Genomic DNA, 18,295 nt, shown 5'->3' with positions numbered 1-18,295 from the left:
TCTGGATTTCGAAGACCAGATTGAGCAGGGATGTAAATGAATAAATTAATGAATCTTTTTAAAACTCTATACCAGTCTTCTCAGTGCCTTCTGCTCTATAAAACTCTGCCCGTTGATTCCACAGGTTCCCTTTAATATAAGGTTTCTACCCTGAGCCGTGTAATGGCCTTCTAAATGGGGTCTTACACCAGGTTTTAGACTGTGATATAGTTGAATGTTAATATGTCGCACCCCCTCCTGTCCTGCTGAAATTTACTTTGCCATTTACTTTACCTTATGGTGTTCTAGGTTTAGTTCCGTAGAATCGCGGGCAGCCATTTCATGTCCCCTCTGAAACCCACCTTGGTCTCTATTTACATGGACAGGTTTCTGGTCTATGTATAATTTATATATTTCCCCCTCCCATTTCTTTTCCTGGGGAGAAAAGTATACAATCAGATCATACACTGCCCATGAATACAGTCATATGTTTGCCTATAAAATTGGAGGCACACAGAAGTAGAGGATGAGCCTATAGTATGAGAGCTGTAAAAGTTACTCCAGCAAAATCGGGCTCTGTTATTTCCATGACTCTAGTAGAAGTGAATTGAGAGAGCCGCGTGGTCGCCCCTCCATTCATTTCCCACCTGGATGCAGCATAGATCGGCATAGAATCCTCCATTAATCTGGAACCTTGCAAAACAGAAAGCATGTCCCTTACCTTCTGGAGTTGAAGTCTTGTTATAGGGACGCAACAAAGTACGGGGACGTGTTCCTGGTAATCTTCAAGGGGTAACTGGCACATCTTGGCTTATCTTGTAACTGTGAGATATGTTATATTCTTTAGGCCTCATGCACACAACCATATCTGTTTTACGGTCTGCAGATTGTGGATCCACAAAACGCAGATGCTGGCCGTGTGCATGCCAACAAAATCAACTTTTTTTTTTTTTTTACCCCGTTAGAAATGTCCTATCTTTGTCTGAAAAACAGACAAGAATAGAACATGTTATATCTATTTTGCGGGGCCGCGGAACGGACTTACGGCTGAGGACAGCATGTGCATGGTGGGGGGGGGGGGGGGGGGGGCTTTACATACCATAGGGCTATTGATTAGCGAAATTTCAAAAGAACATGGAGAATAGAGATGAGCGAAGCGACTTTACATGCTACATCCAAAGTCGCTTCTCTAAAAAAAAAAAAAATTTGTTGCGCGTGCAACTTCGTTTAATAACTTCGGTAATTGATTAATACCACTGAGTTCGGTTCCAAGTTTTTGAAGTGGTTTCTCACTGTAATAATCAATTACTGAAGTTATTCAACCAAGTCTTGTAAGACTTTGTGAATAACAGACTTCGCCTCATCCGAGGCAGTACATTGTAATGCTGTAGGGGAAGGATCTCCGTACAGCATTATAACTAGAGATGAGCGAATCGACTTTGGGTGCTTCGTCAATTCGCTAAAAACTTCGTACTAATACTGTACGGAGATCCCTCTAGGTACAGTATTAGAATGCATTGGCTCCGATGAGCCAACGTTATTACTTCACAAAGCCGCACGAGACTTCGTGTAATAACTTCTGAAAATTAATTATTACTGTAAAAAATAAAATAAAAATTGGAAGCAAACTCTGGTTCGGTTCCGAGCGGTACCTTGGAGCTGAACCAGAGTTCGGTTCCAAGGTTTTCTACAGTAATAATTAATTCCCTACGTTATTATACGAAGTCTCTCGCGACTTCACGAAGTAATAACTTCAGCGGAACCCATACATTCTAATACTGTACGGAGAGGGATCGCCGTACAGTATTAGAACAAGGTTTTTAGCTCCTCTCTAATGGAGAACATTCTTTGCAGGTCCACGTGCTATGCATTGATATATTACTTCTCAGCTTAATTGTATGCAAGGCCATTTGCATATATTTTGATCAAAATGTGTAAGCTCAGTCACAAGGGTTAACACCTACTTGGCCTCAGTTTAGTTTCTGAGACTATATGGAAGGATGAGCTTTTGACATCTGTTCACACGGTGCAGTGCTGCATGTTTGCTGTGGGACTGTGCCTGTGGGCTGTTGGGGGCCCAGTGCCAAGGGAGCCTAGTCTGACAGCAGGGGTACTGTTGGGTTGTGGGGTCATGCCCACCTGCAGGCACTGTGTTGCACCCTCTCGAAAGAGGCCACCTTGATGTGGTGAGTGGGCTTATGCATTTTGATCAAAATGTATACGATTGGTGCCGTATGCAACTAATTATGCCGATAAGCAATAGATCAATGCATAGCATGTGGATGTGAGATCTGTTTTCTCTCTTTGGGGTGGGGGGGTTTCTATTCGTGGAATTGCTGGGACTGTGAGTGAGGGACTATTTTTTAATGAAGGGAAGAAAGACAGGAAAACGGAACTAGGGAAGGTTGGGTTAGCAAGAATTGACTGCAATGCACTTCTGGGAGATGCAGGTGCCTTATGGTCATACATGCCCACCCACCCACAGAAAGTGATGAGACCATAGCTTGCAAGGGGGGGAGTAAAGAGGCTAAAAGGGTTAAAGAAAAAATTGTGTAAGAGGATTTTTTTTTTTCATTTAGATCGTTAAAATAATTATATGAAATACTCCAGATATTTTATTAAGTGGTAAAAAGGAAGCATGGCTTGGAAAAGATGTAAAGTTTTGTCAGTCTGATATTGATGATGTATCCTGAGGATAGGCCATCGATATAACCGGAATGCCCCTTTAATACAGTGTTTGTGGTAGATAGCGTTTTTCTTTCTCTGGAGAAATGGATGTGACTTGCAGGTCAGTGAAGTCTGGTTCCTCACATTCTTCACAATGCACAGCAGCATGAATTATGAGGCGCAGGAAACGGACATGTTCAGATACGTACAAGCGCCTAAAACCCCACTCGCTGCCACAAGGCTTTAACCGAAAGGTTTTGTACACCTGAATTATAAGGGCTGGAGCTTAGACTTTTTGGTATTATAATAAAGCCCAGAGTCGTAGCTTCCTGACGGGGGCTAGGGCGTAGAAGATGAACTCCCCTCCATCTTATCAGACCATTTATATATAACCAACTCCATTATCAGTAGAGTCAGTGTGATAAAAGTGTTTTTTTTTTGTTTTTTTAGTTCTACAGAATCTACAGCTTCAACCAGAGCCAATGACTTTTGCTGCCTCTCATGAACCATTATTTGAGGCGTTCATTATATTAAAGTGCTGGGTGGCCTGTTCACACTAGGTGTCCACTTTCTGTGAATGTATGGGGTATAATGATATTTTTAATTTTATAGTTCAGGTTTTTGTGTTTTGTCAATACTGTTCAAATTAAATCTTTTGCCACCAGGACAAAGGGCATCTGTCAGCAGATTTGTACCTATGACACTGGCTGACCTGTTACATGTGCGCTTGGCAGCTGAAGGCATCTGTGTTGGTCCCATGTTCATATGTGCCCGCATTGCTGAGAAAAATCAAGGTATAATATATGCAAATGAGACTCTAGGAGCAACGGGGGCGTTACCATTACACCTAGAGGCTCTGCTGTGTCAGCAATTGCTGCGCCCTCTGCACTTTGACAGGACCAGGTAGGCATCATGATGTTTACGCTGCCTGGTCCTGTCAATCAAAGAGCAGAGGGCGCAGCAGTTGCAGAGAGAGCAGAGCCTCTAGGTGTAGCGGCAACGCCCCCATTGCTCCTAGAGACTCATTTGCATATATTAAAACATTGTTTTCTCAGCAATGCGGGCACATGAACATGGGACCAACACAGATGTCTTCAGCTGCCAAGCGCACATGTAACATGTCAGCCAGTGTCATAGGTACAAAACTGCTGACAGATGCCCTTTATGGATGCCTACCTTGTCTTGTAGATGTGGATATGGTAATTTCTAAAATGTATATATCCCTTTCCTGTTTCTTTTTTTTATAGGAAGGAAAGTGACATCAACGGAGGCGAGAACAGTGTTGCAGTGTCCAGTTTACTGTGAAATACACGGAGATCCTCTCTCGTAAAAAAAAAAAAACACGGAGCGGGGTGGAAGAGCGGCGGCGGCGAGCTCTGCCGGAGTGCAGTAGTCGATCTGCATGCTGTGCCAAAGTAGCCACACTGCAGATAGAGGACTTTACTGTAAATACAGAATACATGATGTGGGCAGCACATAACCTGTACAAGAAGATTTTAATACATTTTTACTGACTTGTATTTTTGTTTCTTCACCCCTTATTTCCCTTTGTAGACTTAATTTTGTGATTGAGCAGGAGGGCTGTAAGATAGACAACACAGTGACCACTAGATTTCTTTTTTTTTTTTTTTTTACTTTTTGCATCATATGTATAACATAACCATAAGCTAATTGAAGAGGCTTGTTTTATTTTATTTTTTTTTCCCTTGAGGTGTAAAAAGCTTTGTGACCAAACTTTTTATTTTTTATTTTGCCGGATGAGAGGACTACACCGCATTAATCAGCATCAATCGATTTATTCCATGATTCCTATTTGCACCTTTTAAATTAATGATTTTTGCTCCCCACACTGGTTAGATCTCATGATACTGTACAATCTCTACTTACACATCACGAAAGTAGTGCAAATGATGACTTTTTTTTTTTTTTTTTTTTTTTTTTTTTTTAGGTTTTCAAGTGAGAAACTAGATTTTGGTGTTCTCCTTTGTATCTTATTGCTGTCTGTGGGCTTGCCAAGTGTAAATTTTTTGCAGGAAAACTTTTTTTTTTTTTTTTTTCCTGAAGTGGCATGGCAAAAAAAAAAAAAAAAACGTGCACCTGCCAATAAATGGTGTCTTACATGTATGTATATTCAACTTTGTACCTTCTTAAATAGACTTCTGTTATCAAGAGTTGCACAACTTCTAGGAACATTTGTAAGGGTACTTTCACACTAGCGTTTTTCTTTTCTGGCAATCCGTTCAGGATGTATCAGTTCAGTTCCTCTTACGTTTTTTGACCAGAGAAAATACTGCAGCACACTGTATTTTTCTCTCCGGCCAAAAATCCTGAACACTTGCCGGAATGCCGGATCCGGAATTAATTTCCATTGACGTGTATTAGTGCCGGATCTGGCATTAAAATTGCTGCATTGACGGATCCTTTCTTCCGATTAGCGCATGCGCAGACCTTTAAATCTGTGAAAAAAATAAATGCCGGATTCCTCTGCCGCAAGTGTGAAAGTACCCTTAGTTCTGCATTTTTTTAAAAAAAAATTTTGTTCTCCGTAAGCACATTTTGATTTTTCCAAAATGTTATTAGTCTTGCACCTTTTAGACTTATTGGGGTATAAAAAAATATGTATAGCTATAGACTATCATAAGCAGATAAAATAGTAATTTTTTCTATAACTTTAATCATTTCTATAAATTTACCCAGAGGTAGGTAACCTAACTTCTTGTTGTTTGTTCTTCTGTGATGTTATTAAAGTGGTTTTCTGAGATTTTGGATTAATCGGTGGAGGTCCAAAACCCGGGATCCCCACCGATCGGCTATTTGAGAAGGCACCGGCACTGGCAGCTTTTCCTAGGCATCACATACCTCCATCATATCGCCTAGGCACAGCTCGTCCCCATTGAATTGAATGGGGCTGAGAGCGATGGCAAGCACAGCCGCTATACAATGTACGGCACTGTGCTTGGTGAGCTGGGAGAAGGCCGCGGTGCTAAAGTCGTGTTGCCGTCTCAAACGGCTCATCAGCAGGGTTCCTGGGTGTCGGTGTCCATCAGATACTGATGACTTAGCCAGAGGATAGGTCATCACTTTAAAAGTCTTGGGGGAAAACCCTTTATCTCACAGACTTTGATCCTACCATCAGATGGAGGCCGGTGACTAATACCATAATGGCATCAGTCAACCATAGGATCCCGCTGTAGTAAAACATATAGAGCGCAGTGTACTTTTTTGCGGTAGCCCTCTGTATAGGAAAGCGTCATTTATGCAGATAAAAAGAAAAGGCATGACAGCGTATACTAACCTCATGTGAGGAAGGTCAAAAAAACTCCTTTTAGTCGGTCAGACATACACGTCGGGCGCTTATCCCAGCATATACTATAAACATGGTGCTCAAACTCCGTGCACACTTAGCCTATGGCCAGTTGTGTTCCTTGACTAAAGATGGAGGATGTGATCGCTGGAGAAAAAAAAATGTATAGAAATAAAGTGCCTTTGCTAAAATAGACATTTTTGCAGTAAGCTGCAGCCCATGTTCAGGCAGATCGGACAGCTCTAAACAGTTGCAGCCGCTGTGTCTGCCCGAGCTGCTGATCTGCATCAGAGATAACGGAGATTATTTATATGAAATGGTGAATAGTACAGAGGAAAAACGTTAATATTCGTTGGCCATTTTTTGTTTTTATGGTTTCTAAGCTACGCCAGAAAAAATTATATTGAATGTGACCTTTTTCTTTTTTTTTTATATTTTCCTCCAGTTAATATGTTTCAAATGATCAACCATCTTTGAAAACGGTCATTTTAGGTGCAATTTTCTGTGCCGATTGCTTTTTAATATATCTTGATAGCATTTCGAGCTCTTGTGTTTGTCTTGATATGGAGCGCCAAATTCCCTGCAGAGACATAAAGTTAAAGAATATCCTGGCCGCCTGCAGCCACCACTAGAGGGAGCTTAGTGCATAACATTTAGTTCAGTGTAAAATGTAAGCTCCCTCTAGTGGCTGCTTGAAGGGGGTTTCTGGGTTATAGATATTAATTACTTTTTTTTTTTTTTCTTGGGATAGGTCATCAATATCGGATGAGTGGGGTCGGGCACTCACACCGATCAGCTGTTGGCAGCCAAAAGTAACAGAGACAGAAAGAACAGCACAGCTCCATCCACTGTGTTCACTTTACAGAATATCCACTCGGTGGGTGGGGGGGGGGAGAAATCTCCAGCGAAAATTGATCTGCGGTATGGATTTAAAAGGGGTTGTTTGGTGAGTATTTCTTCAGATTTCACCCCCCCCATGTGGCTGGACCTACAATGGTAATCATACTTACATGATCCCTGCCATTGCAGGTCGATTTGTTTTAACTCTATCCAGAGACCTGTCTGTGTACAGGATTTAAAAGGAACCTGTCACCGGGATTTTGGGTATAGAGCCGAGGACATGGGTTGCTAGATGGCCGCTGGCACATCCACAATACCCAGTCCCCATAGCTCTGTGTGCTTTTATTGTGTCAAAAAAATGATTTGATACATATGCAAATTAGCATACGAGTCATATCTTACTTGTGTGACCAGAGAAGAGTCATATTTTCAAGCTCTGACTCATCTGAGGATAATTTGCATATGTATCAAATTGTTTTTTTTACACAATAAAAGCACACAGAGCTATGGGGACTGGGTATTGCGGATGTGCTAGCGACCATCTAGCAACGCATGTCCTCAGCTCTATACACAAAATCCAGATGACAGGTTCCCTTTAAAATATATTGCCTCCGTGGAGGCAAAATTCAATTCACCCAAAAACGTGCGAGACGTCAGTGAATGAAATCGGTGTTCATTTCTGCATCTTTAAAAACATTTAAAATTTGGAATCTGAAGTCTGGTCTGGTACCAGCTGGTTCCTCGGTACCAAACCTGACTTCGGATAGATATTAATAAATTTTTTTTATTTAAAGATGCAGAATTGATTACAGTGACTTCAGCTGAAATTTTTTTTGCCTCCACGGAGTCAATACATTTTAGTGCTGTACAGAGACGGCTCTCCATACGGCATTAAAACAAAGTGTTTGAACAAATCGACTTTGGATCTATGATGTAAATCTCAATTTGGTCAACACTAATTACCACCACAGGTCCAGACATGCTTGGGGGCTCTGAAGAAACACTCGCCAAGGGTGAACAACTCCTTTAAATCCACAGCATAGATTAACGTTACCTTGCTTTTTTGGAGTTAAATCCCCACAAACCTGCAGCAAAATATGCAATAAATCTGCATGCAGATTTTGCCAAGGAATCGCAGCAGCATCAAAACAATCCACTCTGCGTGACCATACCCTAAATCCAATTTCATAATGTTTAGCTGAAAGACTTAGTCGTAAGGTTAGCCCTCCACTGATCTCAGATCTCTGTAGGACTGATGGGACAGTCCTAAAATATGTCCTGAACCCTCCTCATATATTTCCCATGCTGCGCTGACATGACTAATTAATCCTGGAGGGAACGCATGCCAACTAAAAGTACATGTGTAGGTATTGAACTAGTAAAAGCTGAAGAGCATTGTGAAGCATGAGAGCTAAGTGTTCCGAACGATGGGCTGGATTTCCATCAGTTGGACCCAATTGGTTTGTGTGCCATAGACCCAAAATGACCATCAACAGTTATAACACTGTTTGACCATTAATTGTAATTTTTAGCAGATCCAGTCACTTCAGATGCCACAATGAACCTTTTAGAAGCAGAGTTTTAAAGGGTCGTCCAGTTTGGTCCTTTCCATTTGCCTTATTAGAGAATATAGATGTCATCATAGCTGACGGGGCCCCTCCTCTATGCATTTGCTGTGTTATACTTAATGCAACCATGTAGTACTACTTCTTCCTTGCACTTTTCACGCAGATCTTCTGCCCACCACAACAGCTAGTCGTCGGGCGTACATAGGAGCTGAAGTGGGGCGGTTTCATTCTAAGAAGCCGTTGCTGTATTGGTAGGCTAGATGCTTTCAACTTTGTTTTTCTGTAATCCCAAAACTGCCTTTAATTCTGCTGGAACACTTCTTGGTTCTGTACACCTACTGTAGGTTTCCTAAACCACTGCTTTCTTTGAGGTTTTGCCAGTTTATATTGTTGATGTTTCCTAGACAAACTATTTTGTGGGGTGGAGGATGAGCGGTTTCTGGTATTGATTTCTAAGTTGTCCTACTGTACTGCAGAATTGTATTTCATTAAACACCCCATTTAGTGAGGTTGTGTTTTTCCCCTTTTTTCCACAGTTTCAAAGCCATTTCATTGTTTTGTCACAGTTTACGTCAGAGAAAAATAAACCTATATACTTTGTTTAATTTGAGTACTGGTGCCGTTTTATTTGCCTCCGATGTCTTGCTTAAAATTGTAGGTCTAAGATATTTCCAGACACACGAGCGAGTTCAGTGCGAGCTCTCGTTCTGGACTCCTCTGACAGGATTGCACAGCATTGTAATAATTTATAATGCGGTGTAAGACCTGTGCCTCGTTTCTACTGAGAGGATCGGTTCGGGTCGGCACAGTTTGGAAGATTTTTAATGGTCCGCTCTATTTAGTTAAGCGTTTCCACTGCAACTCGGGCCGCCGGGTCCATACGTGGTTTAGAAACAAATGCGTAGCGTAACGTCACACTAGTGCGACAACAAACGCGACGCTACAAACGACAAAGATGAAGGTCATCCAGCAGCTCGTGTTTTATGTTGCGCTTACGTTTGACGTTATTCAGGCCGCCAATCAGGAGAATGTATTGTGTGACGCAAGTAGCTCCTCCCTAACTGAACCGTTCCATTTTTCTATGGCCCTACATCTGAAGCAGGACCCTGAATGGTGCGGGACGGTTCGCTTGTATGGATCGCTTTCATAGTGGAAACGCCCAAAATAGCGAACCGTACTGACCCGACCCGAACCGATCCGCTCAGTGGAAACGAGGCATTGGAGTCCTGGAATCTAGTGAATTACACTGACCGTATAATGCTGTGTGATCCTATCAGAGGAGCGGAGTTTAGAACGGGACCTTGCACTGACACGCAGCAAGTTTTGCGCACTGAACTAGCTTGTGTGTCTGGCCTAAGGCCCCTTTCAGATGAGCGAGTTCCATGCTCCGGACTCGCAGTGCTTGTATGCTGCAGCTCCCGTCCTGACCTCCCAGCACATCTGGGGTCGCATAGCATTAGGCTACTTTCATACTAGCGGCAGCCTTCGCCGCAACAGCCTGCCGGATCCGTTCTGCCGGTAGTGTGCCAGAGCGGACTTCCGGCTGCACTGTGCACTATCGGCAGCACGGATCCAGCAGGCTGTTCCCCCGCCGGAACAGCCTGCCGCTAGTGTGAAAGTAGCCTTATATCGGTTTATGATGCTATGTAACCCTTAGAGTTCTGGATTATATTGGATAACACTGACAGGATTATGTTCTCAGTGAGTACCTGTAATGGAAATGAACGATCCGCCAAATATCTTCAGGGGGTCATCGATCACAGAAAACTAAAGACAAGTAGTAATATTTTCCCAAGTCCAGTCAGGAATCCTTTTCCCAAGTCCAGAGTAATATATAAGTATTTTCATTTTCTTAATTCCCGGAGAACCCCTTTAACAAGCCACCAGGAAGGTAGAGAGGAGCGCTGACAGTAAGGGCTACACACATGGACACAGGCAGAAGGCTTAGTTTTTCTGTAAAATGCCAAAGCCTTCTGCTTGTGTCTAAAATAGTCAGTGCTAATTACTGACATCCCTTCCCCCCTCTACCTCCCCAGCCGCTAGTAAGCTCCAGGAGGGTAGAAGAGAGCAGGAATGTCAGCAATTGGCACTGACGCTAAGGTTTAAGGTATACAGTAGGTTTTCAGTAAAAAGACCCTGTGTGAACAGGGCCTTACAGTGTCTTTTTGACTTGAACCCAGCCAATGGGCCTCATTGACAGCTGCTTTTGCAGGCCCAAAGAGGGAGACAAAAGCTGACAAAAATAAATCGCCCACAAGCATTGTCCTCTTCCATGGTATGTTATGTGTCCAGATATACATGAGACATCCACACTTTTCAGTGGTTGGATTTTTTTAAGCTGTGTACAGGGGTGGACTAGCCATTGACTACATATGGAGAAATCCCAGCAGGCCGGTGCCTCAGTGTGTTGGTTGGGTGATATTTGTGCAATGGTAGAAGTGATTCTTGTAAACCCCATAAACACTGCTGAGGAGATCTAGAGGTAACTGCTCCACAACTGCAGTCACCTGTTATGTCTTATTGAGACATAGAAGACTTGCGTAAGAAAAAGACCATCTATCTTAGGATAGATAGGTTATATAGGCATGTTTAGAATTAACTTACTGTAGATTTCTATACCACATCATTGAAGAATGATAAAATTACGGTACTTCTTGACTGTATATCATATAATATTGGTAGCACAAAATTGAACTTCACAAATTAACTTTAACCCCTTTAGGGCTGATGAGTATTTTTAATTTTTGGGTACATATGGCTTATTTATTGCATTTTATTGCCCTTTGCTGGGGGAATAGCAAAAGCCAGCATTTTTGCTCCTTTTTTTACATCTTAAATTTTGTGCTATTTGCCTTGTGGCATTAATAACATGTTACATTTAATTTGTGGGACAGTACAGTTACAGCTTTACCAAATTTATATATACACTGTGTGTGTATATATGTGTGTGTGTGTGTGTGTATGTGTATATATATATATATATATATATATATATATATATATATATATATATATATATATATTACGTGTGTGTGTGTAATATTCTCAGATGTGAGCCCTTCCCCCAAATTAGACCCCACAATCTCCATTCAATCTCCAAATCAGACCCCAATCCTCATCAGACATAAAATAAGTAAAAGAACTTACTTCTGCTCTGGATAGAGACATCACTCAGGAGATCCAGCGCACTCTTCCTGCAGTGCTGCACTGTGACCTGATGTCGTACAGTGTAAGGGCTTAGTGCACACCAGGACACAGTGTGGCACCGGCAGAAGACTATTGCTCCCTACTGTGTACTATTGAGAGCTTCCATTATGGAAGTGCTCACTAGTATTCACTTCATAAGATGGTGAATGTTAATGAGATGCCACAACAGTTCAAATTTATTTTTTCTATGATGCATGTATAGTTGGCTTCCACTTCAATGCTATCCTATATGATGAACACATGGCCTATGTAACGTGTAAAAAGGTGTACTTTATTATTATACAAATGGTTATTCTGGTTGTGGGTCTCTCTGAAAGCCCCATCATTTTATTTAAATAAATGGGGCAAATCTCGTGCCCATTGCGGTACCTTTTCTTTGGTTAAAGAACAATCTCCCTGATGAAGCTGAAACAGGAGTCCGGGCCCTTTCACACTTGCGTTCTTTTCTTCCGGCATAGAGTTCCGTCGTCGGGGCTCTATGCCGGAAGAATCCTGATCAGGTTTATCCTAATGCATTCTGAATAGAGAGAAATCCATTCAGGATGCATCAGGATGTCTTCAGTTCCGGACCGGAACGTTTTTTGGCCGGAGAAAATACCGCAACATGCTGCGCTTTTTGCTCCGGCCAAAAATCCTGAACACTTGCCGCAAGGCCGGATCCGGAATTAATGCCCATTGAAAGGCATTAATCCGGATCCGGCCTTAAGCTAAACGTCGTTTCGGCGCATTGCCGGATCCGACGTTTAGCTTTTTCTGAATGATTACCATGGCTGCCAAGACGCTAAAGTCCTGGCAGCCATGGTAAAGTGTAGTGGGGAGCAGTATACTTACCGTCCGTGCGGCTCCCCGGGCGCTCCAGAGTGACGTCAGGGCGCCCCACGCGCATGGATAACGTGATCACATGGACACGTCATCCATGCGCATGGGGCGCTCGGACGTCATTCTGGAGCGCCCCGGGAGCCGCACGGACTGTAAGTATACTGCTCCCCCGCTCCCCACTACTACTATGGCAACCAGGACTTTAATAGTGTCCTGGGTGCCATAGTAACACTGAACGCATTTTGAAGACGGATCCGTCTTCAAATGCTTTCAGTTCACTTGCGTTTTTCCGGATCCGGCGGGCACCTCCGGCAAATGGAGTACACGACGGATCCGGACAACGCAAGTGTGAAAGAGCCCTAAGACGATAAATTTTAATATTGTATGTCTCTTGTTGCTCTGGTAGGTTTTCAAGGTACAGATATTCAACTTAGCAGCAAAATTGATTGACAGGTACAGCTTCAGGGCTCATGCACACGAACTTTGGATGTTTTGTAGAACGGAGCAACCGGCCCCCTAATAGAACAGTCCCTGTCCATATTTTTTGCTGAACAGACATACGGACAAGGAATACACATGGAGTCATTTCCATTTTTTTGTGGCCCCATTGAAGTGAATAGTTCCGCTTACAGGCTGAAAAAAAACAAAAAACTGAAAATGTCTGAATGAGCCCTTTCAGGACCAGGCCATTTTTCACCTTTCTGCCCAGGCCATTTTTAGGAAATCTGACGTGTCACTTTACGTGGTAATAACTTTAAAACGCTCTCACTTTGCCAAGCCATTCTGCAATTGTTTTCTCGTCACATATTGCATTTCATGACCCTGGTAAAATTGAGTAAAAAAATGTCATTTTTATTAATAAAAAAACCCAAATTTACCCAAAATTTTGAAAAATGAGCAAATTTCAATTTCTCTACTTTTATAATAGATAGTAATACCTCCAAGAATAGTTACTTTAAATTCCCCATATGTCTACGTCATGTTTGGATCATTTTGAAAATGACATTTAATTTTTTGGGGACGTTAGAAGCAAATCTTAAAATTTTTAAGAACATTTCTAAACCCCAATTTTTTCAGGACCAGTTCAGTTATGAAGTCACTTTCTGGGGCTTACATATTTGAAACCACCCATAAATCACCCCATTTTAGAAACTACTAGAAGCTATTCAAAATAGATTTTACAAACTTTAACCCTTTAAAGGGGTCCCCTACGAGAATTAAATGAAAATAGGAATGAAATTTCAAAATTTCACTATTTTATTTTTTTAGCAGATTTTAATCAATTTTTTTCTGCAACACATCAAGGGTTAATAGCCCAAAAAAACTCAAAATCTATTACCCTGAATCTGGAGTTTACAGAAACACCCCATGTGTGCTCCAAAACAGAAGTGTGGGCGCACAGCATGCTTCAGAGTGGAAGGAGCACCATATGGCTTTTGGAGAGCGGATTTAGCTGGAATGGTAATTGGGAGCTATGTCGCATATGAAGACGCCCTGAGGTGGCCCTAGAGTGGAAACCGCCAAAAAGTGACCCCATTCCGGAAACTACACCCCTCAAGGAATATTTCAAGGTGTGTAGTGAGCACTTTGACACATCGGGCGATTCACAGAATTAGGAAACGCTTGGCTGTGAAAATGAAAAATTTCAATTTTTTCCAAAATAAAATTGCTTTACACCCACATTTTTTACTTTTACAAGGGGTAACAGGACAAAATGCACCCCACATTTTGTTACCCATTTCCCCCTGAATACTCCAACACCCCATATGTGCTCAAAAGATGATGTATGGGCGTACAGCAGGCTTCAGAGTGGAAGGAGCACCATATGGCGATTAGGAGAGCGGATTTAGCTGGAATGGTAATTGGGAGCTATGTTGCATATGAAGACAGCCTGAGGTGGCCCTACAGTGGAAACCCCCAAAAAGTGACCCCATTCCGGAAACTACACCCCTCAAGGAATATTTCAAGGTGTGACGTAAGCACTTTGATCCATTGGGCATTTCACAGAATTTGGAAATGCTTGGCTGTGAAAATTAAAAATTAAAAAATTTTCCAGAAAAAGTTGCTTCACCCCCACATTTTTCACTTTCACAAGGGGTAACAGGACAAAATGCACCCCACATTTTGTTACCCATTTCCCCCCCGAATATGCCTACACCCCATATGTGCTCAAAAAATGATGTATGGGCGCATGGCAGGGCTCTAGAGTCAAACAGCTAAATATGGATTTTGCTGATCTGAATTGGCAGACATGTATTTTAGGTGCCATTTCGCATTAAATAAATTCCTGAGGTCCCCAGAAATGAAAAACCCCAAGAATTGACCCCATTTCGGAAAGAGCACCCCCGTACGAACATTTTAAGTGGTGGAAAGGGTACTTTTCAGCAAACAGGTGTCTCACAGAAGGCAGAAATACTAGAGAAAGGATTTGAAAGCACACATTTGTAAAAATGAAAAATTACTAGCAGACCCCAATTTTCCACTTTCACAAGGAGTTAAAGGAGAAAATGCACCCCAGTATATGTTCCCCATTTTTTCCCATTTTAGCAAACACCCCATATGTGCTCGTAGCCTGTTGTATGGGTGCACAGCAGGGCTCTAGAGGCAAAGTGCAATATATGGTTTTTGCAGGCCTGAATAAACAGACATAGATTTTAGGTGCCATGTCGCATTAAAAAAATTCCTGAGGTCCCCAGAAATTAAAAAACCCCAAGACGTGACCCCTTTTTGGAAAGTGCACCCCCGTACGAACATCTTAAGGGGTGGAAAGGCCACGGTTGTCTCACAGAAAAAAATATGTAGTGGTTGTTGGAAAGTGGATATGCAAGTGGATATGACTAAATCAGAGATATAAAGTGGAAATATTACAGGGAGCATAAAGGATGAAATTAAATTAATACTCCATGGAGTGATAGATTCTGAAACAATCCTGCATGCACAGGGCAGGTTTCACAGTGGTAAATGGTGTCTTTCCTTATCTCACCTTTGGAACACACCCTGCATCTTTTTTGGGTCCTTCCCTTCCTTGCTGTCTGGGGGACTTGACCTGAAAAATGTTGCTCTGGTACAACAGGGGCACCGTAACTTTCTGAAGTACTGGGACCCTTCCCGGCCTGGGTTTGAAAAATTAGGGCCTTGATTACCACCTTTTGGAACTGAAGGATAGTTTCTCTGTGGCCTGCAGAATGAAATAGCATGTACGCATTGCATATTGCCACCTGTACAATGTGTACGGCCAGCTTTTTGTACCACACTTTTGTTTTTCGTGTGGCACTGTAGGGCTTCATAAGTTGATCTGCAAGATCTACCCCTCCCATGTGCCTGTTGTAGTCCAGGATGCAAACTGGTTTGGGGTAGCGGTTGTGATACCACGTATAGGGGCAGGGGAGCTGGCGTTAGTGTGAATGGTGGTCAGTACAAGGACGTCCTTGTACTTAACCGCCAGCATGTTCTCATGGAGGAGAGCCCTATTTTCACCCATTCTCAGTGGTTGCCCTGCCAGGGATCTAGGGAGGCCTCTCTGATTTTTGGCGCACTGTGCCGCAAGCCACAGTACTTCTGACAGTTAGGGACCTGAATAGAAGTATGCTGGTATAATAGTTATCCACATAGAGGTGGTAACCCTTATCCAGCAGTGGGTGCAGTAACTCCCACACGATCTTCCCACTAACTCCTAGGACGGGGGGGCATTCTGGGGGTTCTATCCTGGAATCTTTCCCTTCATAAATGCGGAACTTGTGGGTGTACCCGGAGGTACTCTCACAGAGTTTGTATATCTTTATGCCATACCTTGCCCGTTTGCTAGGCAGGTATTGGCGGAATCTAATCCTCCCTTTAAACAATAATAGGGACTCCTCTACACTGACATTTTTCTCTGGGTTGTACACCTCAGCAAACTTGGTGCTGAAGTGATCAATGACAGGCCTAACCTTGAACAGTCGGTCAAATGTTGGGACTTTTTTTGGGGTGGGCACTTTGCATTGTCGTTGTAGTGTAGGAATTTCCAAATTGAATCAAATCGATTCCGGGTCATGGTCTGACTGTAAGGGCTCATGCACACAACCGTTGTTGTTTTGCGGTCCGTTTTTCACTGATCTGTTGTTCCGTATCTGAGTTTTTTTTTTTTTTCTCTGATTTAAGTCCTCTTCCATTCCGTTACAGCACAAAACATATCCGTATGGTTTCTGTATTTGATCAGTTTTTTGCGGATTGTATGCAGAAACAGAAACTTATTAATCACCAAACACATGAGCAATATGGGCTGGGCATAGCATTTCTACAGTATGGATCCGCAAAATACGCATGAAATACGGATGACATTTGGATGTGTTCCGTATGCATTCCGTATTTTTCGTGGACCCATTGACTTGAATGGGGCCTCGGACCGTAATATGCGTACAATAATAGGACATGCACTACTTTTTTGCGGAACAGCCATTCGGACAAACAGAAACAGAATGCACACGGAGTAACTTCTGTATTTTCTACAGCCCCATTGAAGTGAATAGTTCCGCATACGGTCCGCAAAAAAAAACGTAACGGAAGCAGAAAGAAAATACGTTTGTGTGCATGAGCCCTAAATTGGAGTCTGGTAGAAAATGTCAGAACTCCAATATTGCCTAATGGTTGGGTTTTTTTTCAACGCCCATATGCAGCACGAGTCCCCAAAATGTCATCATCTCTGCTGCACTTACTGGGGTCCAACATAGGGGTCTAGCATATGGCGAAGTAGGGTCCTGGGAAATAAATTGCTGGGCGTATAAATTTGTTTGGACCTGTAATTTTACAAGACTATAACCACCTAGTCATTAACAATGTTGAGGCAGTGCCTGGACATCTTCACTATGAAATATTTAGTGATGAGTAATGGCCACAGGTTCATTGTGACAGGAGCATGTGCTGTACAGAATATTTAAATGGTCAATACATCGGGACATTACTTATTTATAAGCCAGCATGTGGTGTGCAGCGCTCCTTCCCAATAAATCAGCCATGTTTGTCCTCATAAGCCTTCTCTAGTTATGAGTAGTACTGTGATTTTCTATTGGACTACAGGTAAACCTACTGCATTACCTAAAGCTTCATAAAGCTATTGCAGTTGTATAAATTATGCCAAAAAGTGGATCACATCTCAAAACCAGGGAACCTTTCCCAAAGTAGACCTCTAAAAGAATTCTCATTACCAACGTCCTTGCAGTTGGAGCAACATTAATATGTGAACCTTTGAATCGTGGATTGCATTGAATGGCCAAAAAGTCACCAAGACGAAATTGTCATCAATGCCAGCACACCACCCCTGGACTCATCTTCTGTGACAACTACCTAGCTGAATCCTGGAAATTGTTGGATGAGACTACTGTATGTTTTATGGATGCCAGGTAAAAACCACTATTAGAGGCGCAGCTTGGAGCTCCCTGAATGATCATGAGGGTCATCACATGCAACTACCTATGATGATGTCTTTCAGGACATCTGCATGTTCTTTAACAGCGAGGCATTTGTACTTTAGACGGTCAATAAGCTTGAAAAAAGACGCAGGTCCGTAAGGCCCAACCTGTAATCCTACTGTATTTATCTAGGTACAGACAAAACCCTCTGATGCGGATGCCAATATCCCCAAATTAATGGGAGAATTCCATTCCCAAAAATCTCTGGATCAACATCCCATCTCCAGAGATATAGGGGCACATTTGTTAGGACCAACTCTATAGTTGACGGTGGAGGCGCCGGCTTCTACCTAACCTCTGCATAAGCACTGTGAGGGGCACATATCTAGCATAACTGCTGTGAGGGGGCACATATCTGGTATAACCACTGTGAGGGGGCACATATCTGGCCATAACTACTGTGAGGGGGCACATATCTGGCCATAACCACTGTGAAGGGCACATATCTGGCATAACCACTGTGA

General features: G+C 42.5%; 1 protein-coding gene across 1 annotated transcript in view; it reads left to right on the top strand.

Moving 5' to 3' along the window:
* ZHX1 (zinc fingers and homeoboxes 1) overlaps positions 1–3,972 on the top strand; it is a 29,149-nt gene extending 25,177 nt beyond the window's left edge. The window contains exon 3 of the mRNA XM_040431940.1: positions 3,894–3,972. The gene's annotated coding sequence lies outside the window, so the exon portion shown is untranslated. The remainder of the gene's footprint in view (positions 1–3,893) is intronic.
* Positions 3,973–18,295: the final 14,323 nt, after the last annotated feature.

Source organism: Bufo bufo, chromosome 5, assembly GCF_905171765.1.
Source record: "Bufo bufo chromosome 5, aBufBuf1.1, whole genome shotgun sequence".
NCBI lineage: Eukaryota > Metazoa > Chordata > Amphibia > Anura > Bufonidae > Bufo > Bufo bufo.
The sequence above is the reverse complement of the archived record's forward strand: the minus strand, read 5'-3'. Positions and strand labels throughout refer to the sequence as shown.